The sequence below is a fragment of the Sus scrofa genome, chromosome 11 (assembly GCF_054392235.1).
Source record: "Sus scrofa isolate SSC_HxYL_T2T_F1_AM1 chromosome 11, Sscrofa_HxYL_maternal_Yorkshire_Landrace_v2.0, whole genome shotgun sequence".
NCBI lineage: Eukaryota > Metazoa > Chordata > Mammalia > Artiodactyla > Suidae > Sus > Sus scrofa.
In genome coordinates this window covers 2,730,108-2,748,596 of record NC_139393.1, presented here as the reverse complement: position 1 = coordinate 2,748,596, position 18,489 = coordinate 2,730,108, and the positions used below count along the sequence as shown (strand labels likewise).

The 18,489-nt window shown below is 42.2% G+C and overlaps 1 long non-coding RNA gene across 1 annotated transcript in view; it reads right to left on the bottom strand.

Moving 5' to 3' along the window:
• LOC146398461 (uncharacterized) overlaps positions 1–18,489 on the bottom strand; it is a 134,421-nt gene that overhangs the window by 114,212 nt on the left and 1,720 nt on the right. Inside the window, exon 2 of the long non-coding RNA XR_014818939.1 lies at positions 15,555–16,063. This is a non-coding gene — a long non-coding RNA (uncharacterized LOC146398461). The remainder of the gene's footprint in view (positions 1–15,554; positions 16,064–18,489) is intronic.

The window sequence follows — 18,489 nt, the reverse complement described above, 5'->3', positions numbered from 1 at the left end:
AAAAATAAAATTAATTTTAAAGGAACACAATAAAGATACTGATGTCAAAAAGTTAATTTCATAATTACCATTTTTTAAAAAGAGAGACCAAAGCCAGTCAGAATTACCTACTTCTGTTCGGTGTCCCTGGGACTTGAGTATTTGTGTCACGTTTACCATACCGGGACAATCAGCAGGGAATTCTGGGATGGCCTGCATGCACCGGCTCTGCTGCGTGTGTACGTCTGCAGAGGACTGGGCCCACCAGGTGTGGGGTGCCCCTGCCACTCCAGGGGTCCCCTGTCACACTCTTCCTTTGATTTTTTTCCCACCTGGAGCTTGCTGCAGAGACATGTCTGACTGGCCATTTGCGTTATCTGAGAAGCTGTCAAAAGACTGGGGAGATTTCAAAAACCTGGCTGAGCCAGGCTTCTCAAGAATAATACTTTATGACATTTTTATCCTCTATCCCAAACCTCAGATGTTTGATTTTTTTTTTTTTTTTTTTTCACCGCTGAAGTGGGGCGACTAGAAGTCGAGGGAGAGTTAGGAAACTTTGAAAATATAAAAATCACAGAATGTTTCAACTTTCACTGAATTGTGGACATTTATATTTTCAAATTATAAAGTGATACGTGGGGCCTGGTTTCACTATAAACAGAATATAAAAGAGGAATGACACATGGTTTTTAGCAGTTCACCTACAGGACTATTTAGTTTTATCTATCTGTATTTGTTTTACTTACTTATATTTCTTTAACAGGTAACCCAGTTATGTGGCTTGAGTCAAAGCATGAAACGCAGACAGCAAACAAGCTCGCTTTGGCCTGTGAGTACTCCAGAGTCCCCAGGCTGCAGCTACACGGCTACCAGTTACCGGGGTAGCCTCCAGCGCACTGCCAGTCGAGCAAGTCACAACACAGAACTCTTAATTAGTTTAAATCTCAGGGAAAAAAAAAAGAGAAAAGAATCCTTCTATAGCATAAGTATGCCCCAAGTATTGCTTTGGTTACTCATACTTCTTAGGAAAAAAAAAAAAAACACCAAAAAACTGTTTCTCCCACATTCAAATTTAAGGGAGTGGCCTGTGTTTACCTGGCCCTCCTAATCCTGCTTGCCCTATTTCCACCGCGCTTACCCCTTTTCTGGTTTTCTGCCCTCTCCTTTTCTATCAACGGTGACACACCTCACGTCCTGCTCTGCACCTTTTTTTTTTTCCTTCTAATTCAACACTCATGAAGATCATTCTACAGAAAAATCAAGAGATTTCTCTTTGTTTACCAGAATTTCTTTAAACAGACCCTTCTTGGTAGACTTGTGCTAAGTTCCTATATTTTACTCTTATAAGCAATGATGCAATGAACGGTCTCTTTAAAAAAAAATTCCCTCCAATATTTTTTCCAGTTGTATTGAGGCATAATTGACATATAATATTGTCTTAGCCTAATGAGTAAAATATAATGACTTGATATATGCATACAGCAAAAGGATTACTACAGTAAATTCAGTTAACACCGATCACTTTACATAGCTGCAATTTGATTTTTCTTGAGATGAGCACCTCCAAGAGCTGCTCTCTTTGCAACTTTCAGCTAAACAATACAGTATTGCTAACTACAGCCACAGAGTTGGATTGTTTTAATTTCACATGTGAGACCACACAGTACTTGTCTCTCTCAAATGGAGGATTTTCTTTTTGCTCACAGCTGGATGATATTCCATTGCATACGTGCCACGTTTTCTTTACCCATTTATCCATGGATGAACATGCATCAAGTTCCCTCTTATCCACGTCCCCGCAGACCCTTACCTTTTGAGTCTTTGGTAATAGCTATCCCAACAGACGTGGGGTGATTTTTCACTTTTACTTTGACTTGCGTTTCCCTGACTGTGAGTGGTGGCGAACATCTTTCCATACACCTGTTGGCTATCTGCACGTTTCTTTGGAAGTGCCTACTGCGTCCCTTTGTCCACTTATCAGTTGATGATTTTCTTTCTTTTTGGCTACTGAGTCCTAAAATTTCTGTATGTATATATTTTGGATATTAACCCCTGATCAGATGTACGCTTTGTAAATATTTTCTCCTGTTCAGGAGTGGCCTTTTCATTTAGCTGACTGTTCTCCTTTACTGTGCAGAATTCTTTTTCAGTTTAATGTAGTCCCTCTTTATTTATTTTTGCATTTATGGCCTGAGCTTTTGGTATCAAAGTAAAAAAAAATATTGCCGAGAATGTCAAGAAGTGTTTCTTCTTGTTTTCGTCTATGAGTTTTATGGTCTCAGGTCTTAACAACCAAGTCTTTAATCAACTTTGAGTTGATTTTGTATATGGTATAAGAGTTCAATATCGGAGTTCCCGTCATGGCTCAGTGGTTAATGAATCCAACTAGGAACCATGAGGCTGCGGGTTCAATCCCTGGCCTTGCCCAGTGGGTTGGGGATCCAGCGTTGCTGTGAGCTGTAACCCTAACCCTAACCCTAACCCTAACCTACAGCTCAGATCCTGTGCTGCTGTGGCATAGGCTGGTGGCTACAGCTCCGATTCAACCCCTAGCCTGGGAACCTCCACGTGCCGCAGGTGTGGCCCTAGAAAAGACAGAAAGACAAAAAAATAAAATAAATAAAATAAAATAAAGAGTTCAACATCATTTGGTGTGTGGATATCCAGTTTCTCCAACACCATATATTGAAGAGCTCAGCCTTTTCACACTGTATATATTCTTAGTGCCATTTTCAAAAATTAGCTGCCTACATAGACATCAGTTTATTTATGGACTTCCATTCCACTGTTCCACATGTCTGTGTCTACGCCAGTACCATACTGTTCTGATTACTATAGCTTTTGCAGATAGTTGGGCCTCTGCACCCATGGTGCTGCACCCAGGAATCTGACTGACTAGGGACCAAAAATAGTTTTTAAAGAAGTCCAGAAAGAGGGTGTCCCCTCTTAGGTGACAAACTTAATTTCTCTTGTTTTGTTTTTTTTCTCCTTTCCCATCATGTGAGCATTGTTTCTTTGGATGGTCTCCCTGAAGTCTCACAGGCTTTCTTCATTCATTTTTTTCCCTCCTTTAACGGGATACGTTCAAATGACCCCTTCAAGTTTGAAGGGGTCATTTTTTTTTTTTTTTGACTGGCTCTGCTGTTGAAGCTTTCTATTTAATTTTTTTATCTCACTTATTGTATCTTCAGGTCCAAATGCTGTTTAGTTCTTTTTTTATATTTTCTATCACTTTGCTATACTTTTCACTTTGTTCTTATACTGTTATCTTGATTTTATTAAACTGTTTATCTGTGTTCTCTCTCCTGGAGCTCGCTGAGCTTCTTCAGAACACTTACTTTTAATTCCTTGTTGGGCAATTTATGGATCTCCATTTCCTCAGCGTAAGTTACTGGAGGTTTACTGTGTGCTTCTGGAGGTGTCATGTTCCCGTCATTTTTCATCATCCCTGTAGCCTTGAGTCAGTGTCTGAGCGTCTGAAGAAGTATTCACAACTTGCAGACATTACGAAGTGACTTCATAAAGGAAATACGTTCACATGCAGGTGGGGGCACCAAGTGTGGGTACACGGAGCAGCTGTAGGGCTACGGGTATCTGTGGTGTCTCTGTGGCTCAGGCAGGTGGGGGTCCATGACATTGATGACTGTGTGGTCCTCAGTGGCTGCAAGGGTTGTTGGGGCATCAGCAGTGCCTCCAGGTTCAGCAGTGAGGGAACCGGTCTGGTGGTGGGGTGGTAGGACCTGGTGGTGTGCACACTTGACTCTGTGGGTCAACTGCAAATGCCTTTTTGGCAGCAGAGGCTGGCTGTACACAGTCATGCAGTGGTAAGAGCTGAGGCAAGCAGCATGGGCCAGGGTCCTGTGGGCATGCGTGCACTGCAGGCGCCAGCGCTGGCAGTGTGCACTGCACTGCAGGGCTAGCCATGGGCATGTGTATGTGCAACTGCGGGGACCCGGGCTGCTGGTGTGCATTTAGGTGGCCAAAGGGGGTAGTCATGGGCTTCTGCACATGCTGGGTGTACCTGAGCAGGGGCAGGGGCCTGAGCTGGCAGCATGATATATGGTACAGTGGCCACACTGCTCCTGGGGCCTGGAGCTTCTGTGGGGAGGTGAGGAGAGACTCAAACAGCTAGTCTGTGAACACAAAAACCTCTGGGACTGTCAGCAGTGAACACTCGCAGGTTCCGGGCTGCTGCTCTGCTGTCTGGTTTCCTCACTGGTGGAAGATGCCAGGTCCTCTGTGGGATCATCCCCTGGAGTCCACAGCAGGGTCTTCAGTGAAGAAAGCTGCAGGATGTTTGCAGCATCTGAAAGGGTTACTGAGGTTCTGGGTCCTCTGAAGGGCAGGCCTCCAGGGACCACAGTCTCTCCCACCGCCCAGCCGCTGTTAGTGGCACCTGCCCTTCTTCTAGGCTTCTCCAGGGGTCTCAGTTATGCCCACCCCTGGGTTGGGTAAAACCAAAAACGGTTCTTCATGGAGTGCCCCCCAAATCTGGGGAGCTGGATGTTCACCCCGCTCTCTGTTGTTGCGTATTCTCTGTTGCTGAATAGTCAGTAGATGTTAATTACACCCAGAGGCCTCATGGTGCTGTTGAACTAAGCCACGTCCTCACTGATTTTCTGGGTTCTGACTTCTCCAACTCTGGTAAGGGAGTCCTCTATTTCTCCTTGCTCTTCTGTCAATTTCTGCCTCACATACTTTGATGCTTTGCCACCAGGTGCACACACATCAGGGACTATGATGTCCTCTCGGGGCGTGCACACCTTCTGCGGTCGTCACGCAATGCTCCTGCGTGCCCCTCACAGACGTCCTTGCTCAGAGGCCTGCTCCAGAGGAAATTAATAGAAACACAAGCTTTCTTTTGGTAAGTGAAAGCATGCTATTCTTCCCCCTCTGTTTAATCCATGCATTAGTATTTATATTTACCTCTTGTAGAAAGCATACAGGTAGGTCTCGTTTTTGATTCACTGTGACAACTGGTCTTTTAATTGGTGTATCTGGATCACGGACATTTAAAGTGATTAACGCCTGAAGTGATTATTGACGTGTTGGATTAATAGCTGTCATGGTCACTCCTGTTTTCTATTCATTCCTCTTATTGTTTGTTTCTATTTTTGTCTTCCCTTTCTGCCATTTGTGGTTTTCAATGAGCATTTTACTAGCTGATTCAATTTTCTCTCTCAGCATATCGATTATCCTTCCCTTTTTGCTTTGAGTGGTGACTCCAGAGTTTGCAATGCACATTTAGAGCTAATCCAAGCCCACTTTCAAGTAACACCACACCACTCTGTGGGTAGCGCAAATACCTTATAATAACAAAATATTCCTAATTCCCGCTTCTCATCCTTTGTGTAACTGCTGTCATTTCACTGATACTAAGTGCATATATATAATGAACATACATAATTGAATACATCTTTGTTTTATGTTGAACTATTATCTGTTACATTAAAATAAATTATAAATAGTTTTATTTTATCTTCACTTAAGCATTCTTTGTTTATGTAGATCTAAGTTTCTAACCTATATAATTTTCCTTATTCTCTGAAGAAATTCTTAGAACATTTCCTGCAAGTCAGATCTACTGGCGGCAAATTCTTTCTTAGTTTGTTTGAGAAAGTCCTTGGTTCTCCCTGACTTTAGAAGGATAATTTTTCAGGGTACAGACTTATAGGTTGGCCGTTTTTTCCTCTCAACACCTTGAGAATTTCATTCTACGCTTTTCTTCCTTCCTCTTTTCTGAGGAAAAGTCAGATCTAATTCTTCTCCTTGCTCCTCCATAGGAAATATGTATTTTTCCTCAGACTTCTGACAGTGTTTTTCCTCTATCTTTGATTTTCTGGAGTTTGAGTATGTTATGCCTAGGGCAGCTTCTTTTGGAACTTACGCTGCTTGGTGTTCTCGGGCTTCTGCGTCTGTGCTTTGATGTCTGACATTAACCGAGGACATTTTCAGTCAACACGGCTTCAAACACTGCTGCTTAGCTTGTCTCTCTTCTCCTTCTGGTACTCCCATTAAGCGTACGTTACACCCTTAGCAGCTGTCCACTCTTCGTGGATATTCTGGGCTTTTTTTCCCCAGTTTTTTTTTTCTCCTTACTTTTCAGTTTTGGAACTTTTTATTGTCATATCCCCAAACTCAGAGATTTTTTTTCCTCAGTGGTGTCCAGTATACGAATGAGCCATCAAAAGAATTCATTTCTGTTACAGAGTTTTTGATCTGTTATTTGACTTTTCTTAGACTGTCCATCGCTCTGCTTACATTATCCATCTATTTCTCACATGTTGCCCACTTTCCCCATTAAAGCTCTGAGCAAACTAATTAGTTTTTAAAACTCCTTCCATATCTGCCTGGTTCTGAGGCTTGCTCAGTCTCTTTTCCCGTTTAGTATGCTCTTAATTTTTCTATTGGAAGGAGGACATGCAAGTTCTGGGTGAAAGGAGCTGCAGGACAACGGCCTCTAGTAACATAATTGTTAGCATTATATGGAGATGATGTCTGAAATTTACTTATATATTCACTTTTTTCATTGTTCCTCATTCCTTTCTGTATTTCCATGTTTCTATTGCTTCAAGAATCCTGATTATTTCTTTCATGGTAGGTTTGCTGCTAATAAATCCCTGTGGCTTCTGTGTATCTAAAGGTCTTTATTTGCAAAGGATTGTTTTTGCTAAATAAAGTGTTCTGGCTTGGCAATTATTTTCTTCCAGAATACTGAAGTTGTCATTCCGTTTTCTTCACGCTTAGATAACTTCTATTGAGGATCAGCTCTCCGTACTGTTGTTACTCCTTTTAAGGCAATGTGTCTATTTTCCCTTAGATGCTTTGAACAGTTTCCTTTTTGTCCTTTAGCAGTTTTACTGTGCTGCTATGCAGATGTATGTTTTTTCTTTTTGATTTGCTTGCGGTCATAGCTTTTCTTTAGTCTTTGACTTGCGTCTTTTTCAGTTTTGAAAATTCTCAGCTATTATATCCTCAAATACTGCTCCTCTATCTGGAACCATAGTGCTACACATTTTAGGTTTTTTCCAAGCATTTTTAAAGTCTTCTATACTGCTTTTCTTTCATAAAAATTTTTTTTCTTCCTGTAGTTCAAAAAAAGGTATTTTCTACAGATTTATCCTCCAACTTAATAACCCTACTTTTCGCAGGTCTTATGTGATGCTGAAACTGCTTATTAAGCTTATTTCAGTTCACTTTATTTTATAGCTTCCTAATTTCCATTTGATTCTGTTTAATAAGATTTCCATTACCTATTAAAAACTTCCATCTTGTCATTTCTTTCCTTGAAGAGATTAACCCATTAATTCTCTATCACCTGTGGAACTGCTGCTAGGTTTTTTTTCTTTCTTTCTTTTTTTTTTTCTTTCTCTTAGGTTTTGACCAACTGGTTCCATTTCCTAAAAGCCTGATAATGGATGACTGAAAGGAGGATACTGTGTGGAAGTATCACGGAGATGCGAAATACATCACCTTCATCGAAGGGTGATGTCCTTTTACCTGGAGCACAGCTAGAACAGAGACAGATACACTCGACCCATCTGGGATGGAGATGTTTTAAACTGGGTTTCTGTCTTACCCAGGAGCTCACGGTGTTCGCAGGAGCCCGCCTCCTCGTCTTGTCCTGAGGGTCGATGCCTCCTTCAATTTTTCTAGCGCTGTCTCTGCAGCTTTGCTTGCTTCTTGGCCCCTCCCCCTCCTAACTCCCCTCACCCACATGCAGCTCAAGGGCAGCACATTTCCACGTCCCCACGGGCATAACGGGCTCACTCTCTACCGCCGCCTTTCCTCCGCCCTCGCCTCTGCTCAAGCCCAGGCTGCCATGGCACCTCCAAATTTCAACACGGCTCCTCACATCTGTGAGACCGCTGTCATTCTCTGCCACTGCTCTCACCTGGTCCTCCCAGTCTCACGCCCTCAGAACTGGCAACTACCCAGACGAGGGACGTGAGCAGCAGTGCCAAGCTCGCCTCAGCGCCACGTCCCTTCTCTGAGCATCCTGGCCGCTCAAGCTGCAGAGGTCTGGGCTGTTCCGGAGAACCCGAGAGCCTTCAGAAGGTTGTGGTTGCTGTTATTTCACTTGACCCACTTTACATGCTGTTCCAGACAGACAGTCAGCCTGGTAAAATCTACCCCAGCATAAGCAAAGGCGAGGACGCGACCACTTCCTACCAGCTCCACAGTGACCACCTGGAGGTGAGTCCCCGTCAGATCTCACGTGGCGCACAGAGGTGGCCACTGCCCTGTTCCCTTTGCTCGCCTTACTCTCCAGAGAACAGCCAGAGTAATAACTCAGTAAGACAGAGTCCTGGGGGATCTGAGGGAGAAGTCGACAACACCCTACATCACACGACCGCAGTCCTACTGTTCCCCAGCTCTCCCTGCTTCAGCCACACTGGCTTCCCCACTGTTCCTGGAACACCAGGTCCCTTCCACTTCAGGCTTTGCACAAGCTAATTCTTTTTCCCGCAATTCCCCTCCCTCCACTATTTGTGACTCATCTCTTTATCTCCTTAAAGTCTTTGCTTAAATCTCATCTTTACAAAAAATTCCTATGCTAATTACTTTATTAAAATGGAACCTTCTTCACCCCTCCCCAGCCTGGTACTCTTCATCCAACTCCACCACCTGCTTTTTCTTCACCCATAACACTGATCCCCTCCTATGATAACCTGATTTTGCTGCTCATCATATTTAACGTTTTTCTCTCCATGTAAACTCGTCTTCTCCCTCACTAGAACCAACCCCAGGAGAATGAGAATCTGTGCCTGTTTCTTTCGCTGAGAGATTGTGAGCACCAAGAATAAGAGCAGAAGTACTCAAAGGGTAAGATGAATGGTAAGCACCCAGGAATGTTTTGGTAGAGAACGGTCATCAAAATACCCTGATAATGAAGGAATTTAGGTCATTCATCAATTGTTTACTGAGCATCCACCATGTTCCAGTAATAATAAACAAGCCAGGCCCCTGGAGAACACAAAAAACTTTCTCTAAAAGGAACATATGTATATGTATATCACATCATCACCTTGCCAACTTTAAATATCCTGCCATTTTCTTTGCCAATTATACTTCAATAAAGCTCAAAGAAGTTATCCGCTACTTTCTCCATGTTCTTGAAACGATTGCAGGCTCTCCCTCAAGGCCGTAGGGATTCCTACCTCTTCTGCGGAGGAAAAGATGGTAAGAATCGCATTACTCTGTTGGAGTCATGACCACTGCCCTCCAGAATTCTACCTGGATTAGCTGTGCACCATGGCTCCAAGGAAGCTGTGGCACAAATCAGTTTCCAAGAAGCATTTAAATTAAATAAGAAGCAGGCTGGATGATGCAAGACTGTTGGCAATATCCACTTGATCATAACTCGATGGTTTTTAAAAATTATTTTTGAAAAGTACCTGCTTTCACTTCTGCTGACTGGGGGGATGCCACATTACAGGTAATATTGTTAGGCCATGTCTAGGGCTTGAAATCGTCCAAGGCAAATGTGCTCCTCACACAACTCTGACTTCATAATTCTAATACCTATGAACTTTAGAGTTCCACCGTTAAGACATAAGACAAGGGGAGACTGAGGTTGTGACAACACCTTCTTTTCCCTCTAAGAGCCTTCTACAGGGAGGACACAGCTGAATAACGCTGCAGGAAATCTTAGGCAATTACGTAATAATTGGCTCTGACACCCACTCCCCTGAACACATTCCATAAATTCAAACTTAAATCTGTGTCTCTCCCTTGGTAAACAGCTTCTGAAATGTTTTCAAAATAACTGCTCATCAGATTTGTCTAATTAGAAACATTCCTCAGTTGTTTTCTCAGTAAAACAGCTGTAGGAGCATCAAGGCAACCCCAGAGTGTTCAGTGGAAGCAGGAACAGCAGGAAGACTCTGCAATCTACAAACACTCAGGGAAGGGGTGGTTTCCTCTCGCAGCTGCGGCACTGGGGAGGAGGGTTTGTTAATCCCACCAGCAGTTGTCATCTCCAAAAGCAAGCAGAGAGAAAACAGGAGTGCTGGCTACCAACGACCAAGACGACAGACAGGTGCTCTCACTGCGATCCACGGGCAACACAACCTCACCATCTCCTTACGATTTCACGTTAAAAACGCAACTACCCGTGATTTCCTCTAGTCACTGCCTCAGACTCTCTGTGGGCCCTACGAGTCTTCATTTTAGCAAGTCTCCCAGGTGACTCCTAATGCACACTAAGGTTTAACAAAAAACAACTGACAGAGATTAAAAAAAACCCACCACAGTGACCTCTCACGACATCTGTTGACGGTGAACGGTGTTGACTCATTCTTCCTCTGTTCAAGCTGAAGTTGAATTTTTGTAAATAGAGCTGCTTTTGTTTACACTACATCTTTTAGTTTTGCTTCATGTCCTGGGAATCTGTCTGCAGGAAAACCCTTGGATGTGCTGTACATGCATTTGGAGGAAAATACTTAGCTGTGTTTATCCCACAGTGAAATTAGAAAGGGCTGAAGACTGAGACGCCAGGGAGTACGAGAGAATTAACATTAACATTTATATTTGGGGCCCAAACACAGGCCAGGCAACTGGAAACATTCTGACGGGGGTCAGTATGAAGCTGAAAATCTAAGAAGTGGCTCCGAAACATCTGTGCACTTGAAACCCCAGGACTGCGAGGCGGCTGCCATCATCACTGTTGACATCCTCACCATCTGCACTGGGCCCCCCTTTACGAGGCCCGCATGCGCGACCCACCAAACCCTCAAAACATCTGAGTGGCTTCTGGACAGACCTTACTGCTCCCAGTGTGACTCTTCTTACCCTCTTCAGGGTTCTAATTCCAATAATGCCGCATCAACTTGGTGCCCCAACAACTTTAGACCTCTCCACGACTGCCTGCTCTCTCACGCGTTTCCCTTCCTATCCTCCAATACTCATGTCTGATGGGCCAGATTTACTGACGGAGAAGACCGTTTAGATACTCTTAAAAACACCGAGCAGGCAAAATAAAAAGCCTGATGCAACTCTTTATGTGTTCACACACCTGTTATGAGGTCCGACAATATACTGTCAACAGAAGGCACATTTCTGATTCAAAGACACAAACAGACTGAAAGGAAATGGAGAGAAGAGACATATCCCCCTACAGCAATGGTACGAAAGTTGGAATGAGTGTACTAATATCAGACAGATCACAGGGGAGGTTGGAAAATACTCTGAAAAATGATAACGAAGACACAACATGCCAAACATTATGGAATGCAGCAAAAACAGAGCTTAGAAAAAATTTCATAGCTATAAATGCCTATATGTATACACATACACACAAATAAATATATACATGTACATGTAAGTCAAGTCAATAACCTAAATTTCCACCTTAAGGCAATGGATAAAGAACAAAAGAGAGCAGAAGGAAGAATAAAGATTAGAGTAGAAACAAATGAAATAGAGAACAGAAATCAACAGATAAACTGATAAACTCACTAAGGAATACTATAAACAATGGTAGACAAAAACTTAAGTAAATTAGTTGAAGTGGGACAGACTCCTACAGGAAACAAATTATAAAAACTGATTCAATGATAAATAGAAACCCTGAATAGCAAGTAAAGTATAACAACTAAACAAGAGTAACAAGGCGCTGAATTAATAATCAAATTACTTTCCACAAAGGAAAGCCCAGTATCAAATGGTTTCCCTGGTGAATTCTACCAAACATTTAAAGAAGAAATAATACCAACTCTTCACAAACTTATAAAAAAAAATGTAAGAATGGGAATTACTTCCTAACTCATTTTATAAGGCCAATATCATCCTCATATCTAAATCAGAAAAATACATCACAAAAAAGAAAACTACAGACACACATCTCTTACTAATATAGAGGAAAATTCTCCACCAAAAAACAAGCAAATGGACTCTATCAAACATATAAATAGCATTTACACCATGACAAAGTGACATTCATCCCAGGAATGAAGTTTTTTTTTTTGAAAAGCATTAATCTGAAGGTAAATCTGCTTTTCACTGAAAACACAGAACCACAAATAGAAGGCTCTGAGAGCCTAACAGATATGTTTCACATCTGAAAATAAATTAATGCAGTTCATCACCTTAATACAATAATGACAAAACACAATCATCTCAATAAATACAGAGAACTCCTTTAACAAATAAAAACTCTTTCAAGATGAAAGACTCAGCAGTATGAATAAAAATGCCGTTATCACTTAACACGATAAAGGGCATCTGTGAGAAGGCTACTGCGAACATAACACACATCCTCCTAAGAAAAGGAACAAGGCAATGAGCTGCATGCATCCGCGACCTACAGGGCAACACCAGATCCCCAGGGGCTGAACCCGCATCCCTATGGAAAGTGGTCAGATTCACTTCCACTGAGCCACAGCAGGAACTCCCTGTTCTCACCACTTGTACTCAACCTTCTAGTCAGGTTCTAGTCAGGGAAACAAGGTAAGAAAATACCATTGAAAGCATCCCAATTGAAAAGGAAGAAATAAAACCATCTCTAATCACACAAGACATGATCTTGTAGAAAATCCCGCCACACACACACAAAAAAAAAAACAGTAGGCGTTCCCGTCGTGGCGCATCTGAAATAAACCCAACTAGGAACCACGAGGTTGCAGGGTTTGATCCCTGTCTCGATCAGCGGGTTAAGGATCTGTCCTTGTCGTGAGCTGTGGTGTAGGTAGCAGAAGCGGCTCAGATCCTGCATTGCTGTGGCTGTGGTGCAGGCCGGTGGCCATAGCTCCGACTGGACCCTAGCCTGGGAAACTCCATACACCGTGGGTGTGACCCTAAAAAAAACTAAACAGAAAACAAAAAAACCCCAGAATAAACAAATCAGTAACACTGCAGGGTACAAGACCAAAATACAGAAATCAATTGTTCTCTAAACTAGCACTGAAAAATGTAAAAAATTAAGAAAATAATTCCATTTATAATAGCACTAAATGGAATAAAATATTTTTAAACTTTTACTTATTAAGTTTATTTTAAAAGTCTCAAAAAAGTTAAAGAAACGTCCTCTAAAAACTACCAAATATTGCCGAAAATTAAAGAAAACCTAAATAAATGGAAAGACAGTTCATATTTATGAATGGGAATTAATACTGTTGAGGCGGCATCCTCCCCCAGTTGATATTCCCCCAGCTGAAGACAATTCCCACCAAAACACCAACTAGCACATCTGCAGCATCTGACAAGCTTAACTTAGAACTCATACAGAAAAGGAAGGAATCCCGAAGCCTAAAACAAACTTGAAAAAGGAGAACAATGATGCAAGACATGAGTCTTTTGATTCCAAAATGTATTACAAAGTAATGCTAATCAAAAGAGTATGTGACTGGTATCCGGCTAGAAACAGGAATTATTTCAATGGACTCGAATTAAATCAACAAATAAATCCTCACATTTATGTTTAGCTGATCTGTGATAATGGTTGCAAGACAATTCAGTACAAAAGAACAAAAATCTCCAGCAAATTAACCTGAGGCAACTGCATATTCACATGCAAAAGAATGAAGCTGAGCCCTACTTCACACCATACACAAAAATTAACTCAAAACAGATCACAGATCTAAATATTAAGACCTAAAACTATGAAACTCATATGAGAGAACAAAGGATAAATCTTCGCTATCCTGGGTTAGGCAGTTTTCTTTGACATAACAGCAGAAATACAAGGCACAAAATAAAAAAAAAATTAATTGGATTCCATCACTATGTAAAACTTTTGCGCTTCAAAAGTCACCATCAAGATAGCAAACAGAAAACATACAGAATGAGAGAAAGTAACAGCAAATCATACATGGTAAGAAACCTGTATGCAGACTATATAAAGAACTCTTATAATTCAATAAAAAGTGAACCAATTGAGAAGTGGGAAAAAGATCTGAGTAGCTATTTCTCCAAAAAAGATATACAAATGGGCAAAGAGCACATGGAAAGAGGCTCAAGTCATTAGGCATTGGCGAAAATGCATACCAAGAGCAATCGGAGGTTTCTCTTCACACCCACCCAAGCCACAGTCACGATATGGAGAAACTGCAACCCTCACGCAGCACTGATGGCAACGACAATGGTGGAGCCACCGTGGAAAAGACCCTGGCAGTTCCTCAACATGTTAGGCAGATTATCACGTGGCCCAGAGATTCTACTCAAAAGCAGCAATGAAAATACACATCCACACAAAAACCTAACATAAATGTTCACAGCAGCATTCCTATCAGCCAAAAGAAAAACCACCAACTGATGAACGGATAAGTAAATGACATATAGCCACACAAAGGAATTTTATTTGGCAATAACGAACTGAAGTACTGACACATGCTGCGACACGGACGGACCTTGAAAACACTATGCTAAGTGAAACGCGTCAGTCCTAAGAGACCAGCTGGGCGACTTCCATGTGTATGAAACCCTGCTTGGAGCTGTGGCTGTTGGGGGTACTGAGGAGGGACTGCTGATGAGCTCAGCACGTCTCGCATGTATTTTCAGCCTGTCAATTCTTTCACTGGTGCTTTTAGTTGTCAGGGGTACAGATGACAGGTAAAGCGTGGGCCTGCGTGACATCAGCAGCACAAATATGGCGAGGAAAAAAATCACAGGTCTCCAGCGGGAGGTCGGAGTGCTCGGGCACCTAGAGGTCAAAGGAGGAGCACCAACCCAACGGGGGCCGGCAAGGAGTCAGCAGAAATGGACGGAAAAACCAAGAGAATGAATGGTACCCTGTAAACGGAGTCATCTCCCCTTTAAAGTCTGATCAGCTTGGTCAAATGCTCTTAAGGTAAGTAAAATCCACACTGAGGACTGGATTTGCTGCGGTAAGATTTCGGGGACCTTCGGTAGTTTCAGAGGATGGTGAGTGAGGAACGCAGGTTCAAGAAAGCACGGACCCATCAAGAGTGCCGCCTGCAACACAGCAAGGCCACCTTCTCCTCTCCTGCAACCCTCATCCCCCCAGGTCTGTCCATCCATCAGAGACACCCACAGGGCCATTCACTAGAGCGTCTGTGCAGCCGAAATACGCAGAAGGGATGGGAGGCAAAAGGAAAAACCGAACACCCAGATTATTTGATTCAAACACAAAATTACGACAGTGAAAGTATCACTTAACCTTCACGGGATTTTCTGCAATACCTGACTTAACGTTATTTTTAAGAATGTTAAAAAAATAAAAGCATAGTAAAAATGGAGGATAGAAAAATACTAGTTTAAAAAAAAATTCCAGACACATTAGAAGTAGTTTTTAAAGACATTTACCCAACCACTAGTGGTGGGCTGGACCATGAGGTTAAAAAAAAGGTCAATTATTTACCAATATACAGAATTTAAGGGAAACACTCATCACTGTCTCTCTCAACTCAGAAAAATATGACCCCTGGTGCAGGATTATCAAATAACGCTGAAGGAGTGCACTTCCATCTACACGCAGATTCACAGCCACCTTCTAAAAAGCCATCAGAATACAACGCTGGTACATGAAGAGCAAACAGGTTTATCAGTGACGGAAAAGAAAAAAAGCCACCGATAAAGAGGATCCTCTCAGGGCAAGTCAATTTCAAGGTACTTACAGACACAGAGGCACCATGGTCAGCAGGCAGGATGTTTTCATCTGCGTCTCAATGCTGGACCCAAACTCCAATAACTCCACAGCTAATGAAAGAAGCCCAAGCAGCCTGAGCGCAGCATGCTTCCCAGGTAACAAGCTCAGCGGGCCCGGTGGCTGACGGCCCCCCTGCGACTTGTGGTCCTCTTAGTGTCTCGTGATACAGTCAAGGCTAAGCAGAATCTTGCCACAAGCACCTCTAGAGCCTTACGATGGGGTCCAGGTGGAGCGGCTCTGCTTACGCGTCCTGGGAGCACAGGACCAGCAACTGCCAACAGAGTGTTACCCCAAAGGAACATGCTGACTTCAGGACGTCAGCGCAACAGGCTGGGCCGGAGACGGGCACGGCAAGGCAGCAGAGAGTAGTGGATGAGCACGGGTGCTGAGGCCAGACTCCCGGATTCAAATACCTCTTCACCACGTCCTGCTGTGCAACACCGGGCCACTCAGTAGCCTCTCTGCGCATGGTCACATCTGTAAAATGAGCAAGACAATAATCCATACTTGTGGGGGTGCCGGGAGGATGGCAGAGACCAGAAGAACATTCTTGGATCAGTGTGGGGATGGTCTATGTGCTCCCCAAGTGTCAACTTCTGCAATCACACTGGAATAAATTACTCGGGTTAAAGAACATACTATGTCCTTACGGTTCAGAAGAGTCTGAAGTACCCACAGCCCAAGGTCCCAGTACGAAGCTGCATGAAGTCGCGATTTAAAAAGCGAATGAAAAGGTGTGAGGAAACATCCCTGTGCAGAGCAAGGAGGAGGCGCCACATAATGGTGCTCGTGCGTGAAAACCAATGAACTTCCCCGGGCAGCGTGGGAATCCAGTGCCCCTGGAACTGGATTTAGCAGGGCTTCAGTGGCTCAAAGTTGCCCTAATATCAGTTTTCACAGCCCGAAACAAGCCCAGAGCACTGGGCTTAGAAATAACTGGAAAGATCCAAGCTATGAATTAGGACATTTTTGGATATTTAGAAGTTTGTTTATTCAAAGGCAAACATTTTGTACTTAAAATGATAATTTTTTAAAAAACAATAAAGGTGAGTACTAGACAGATTTTGGTAGTTTTTGTTTTTATCTGTGGTTAATACTCTGAAAGTGGAAATAATTAGTGTCTTGCTATTTTCTGAGAGGGAGGAAAAGTCTGAAACACTTTTTATTTTCTTCTTTTTGTCTTTTTAAAATATACACTTTGAAAGCATGTTTGCCAATCTTCACTTTCACTGCTGTAACTACTCTCGTAGGAAGACTGCTGCCCCGGGGCCCTGCGGTTCAATGCGGCAGCTAACTCGCTAGGTGTGGCTACTAAACACTTGAATTGCAACTAGTGAGGCTGAAGGAATGTAGTTTTATTAATTTTCACTTAAGTTTAAAAACTGATGCTCTACTGAGTTATCGAAAATTTTAACTACATTTAGAACAACTTGAGTATTTGAATCTCCTTTTTCAATGGCGACCAGACTTCTGGATTTTATGGAATCTGAATATGGATCCAGTATGTCCAATGAAAATTTAGCATTTAAATTAAGATCCTAAGTATAAAACTCACACAAGATTTCAAAAACTCAGTATGAAAAACAAGGAAATGATTTCACTAAATACTGATTTTGTACTGAAATTATATTTTGGATATAATGAATTAAATAAAATATACTATTAATGTCAATTTCTGGAGTTCCTGTCATGGCACATCCGAAACGAATCCGACTATGAACCATGAGGTTGCAGATTCGATCCCTGGCCTTGCTCAGTGGGTTAAGGATCTGGCATTGCTGTGAGCTGTGGTGTAGGCCAGCAGATGTAGCTCCGATTCGACCCCTGGCCTGGGAACCTCCATATGCTGCAGGTGCGGCCCTAAAAAAAGACAAAGACAAAAAAAAAAGTCAGTATCTTTTTGCTTCCTTCTTAATGTGAATACTAGAAAGTTAAAAATTGTATCTGTAGCCTGTCTTACATCTTTATTGCACATTGACCTTATATCCAAAAAGGTAAAAATTCCTCAGAGGATAAGAAATTATAAATTTAAAACAAGGGTTATCATTTAATATTAATCCTTTGAGTGAAAATATGCATATTTAAGAAACCAGATTTACACTTATGATTTATACTGGAAATTTAATTGATTCCCTTTTTTTGAAAATATACAGATATAATTAACATGAGTCTCCTAAGAGAATCTGGAAGTAAACTTGCTTTATTATTGTATTAATAGCTTATTTTTGACTAAGATGTAATTTAGTCTTAGAGAAATTTAGTAAATACTAGTTTCCTTAGATCTTTTGAAAAATAATAACTATTACATAATTGATGCTGCTGAATGAGTTTCATTTTACAATCTTCTATCTGTACACATAATTGTAATACTATATACATAACATGTAAAATGCTATGCCACATATAATTTAAATTTCATTTAAAATATATTTATTGGAGTTCCCGCCGTGGCTCAGTGGTTAATGAATCCGATTAGGAACCATGAGGTTGCGGGTTCGATCCCTGGCCTTGCTCAGTGGGTTGAGGATCCGGCGTTGCTGTGAGCTGTGGTGTAGGTTGCAGACGCGGCTCGGACCCCTCGTTGCTGTGGCTCTGGCGTAGGCTGGCAGCTACAGCTCCGATTCGACCTCTAGCCTGGGAACCTCCATATGCCGCGGGAGTGGGCCAAAGAATTAGCAAAAAAAAAAAAAAAGAGACAAAAGCCAAAAAAAAAATATATATATATATATATGTATATATTTATTTATTTAGGGAGTTCCTTCATTGCTCAGCAGTTAATGAACCCGACTAGGATCCATGAGGACGTGGGTTTGATCCCTGGCCTTGCTCAGTAGGTTAAGGATCCAGCGTTGCCGTGAGCTGTGATGTAGGTTGCAGACACAGCTCGGGTCTGGTGTTGCTGT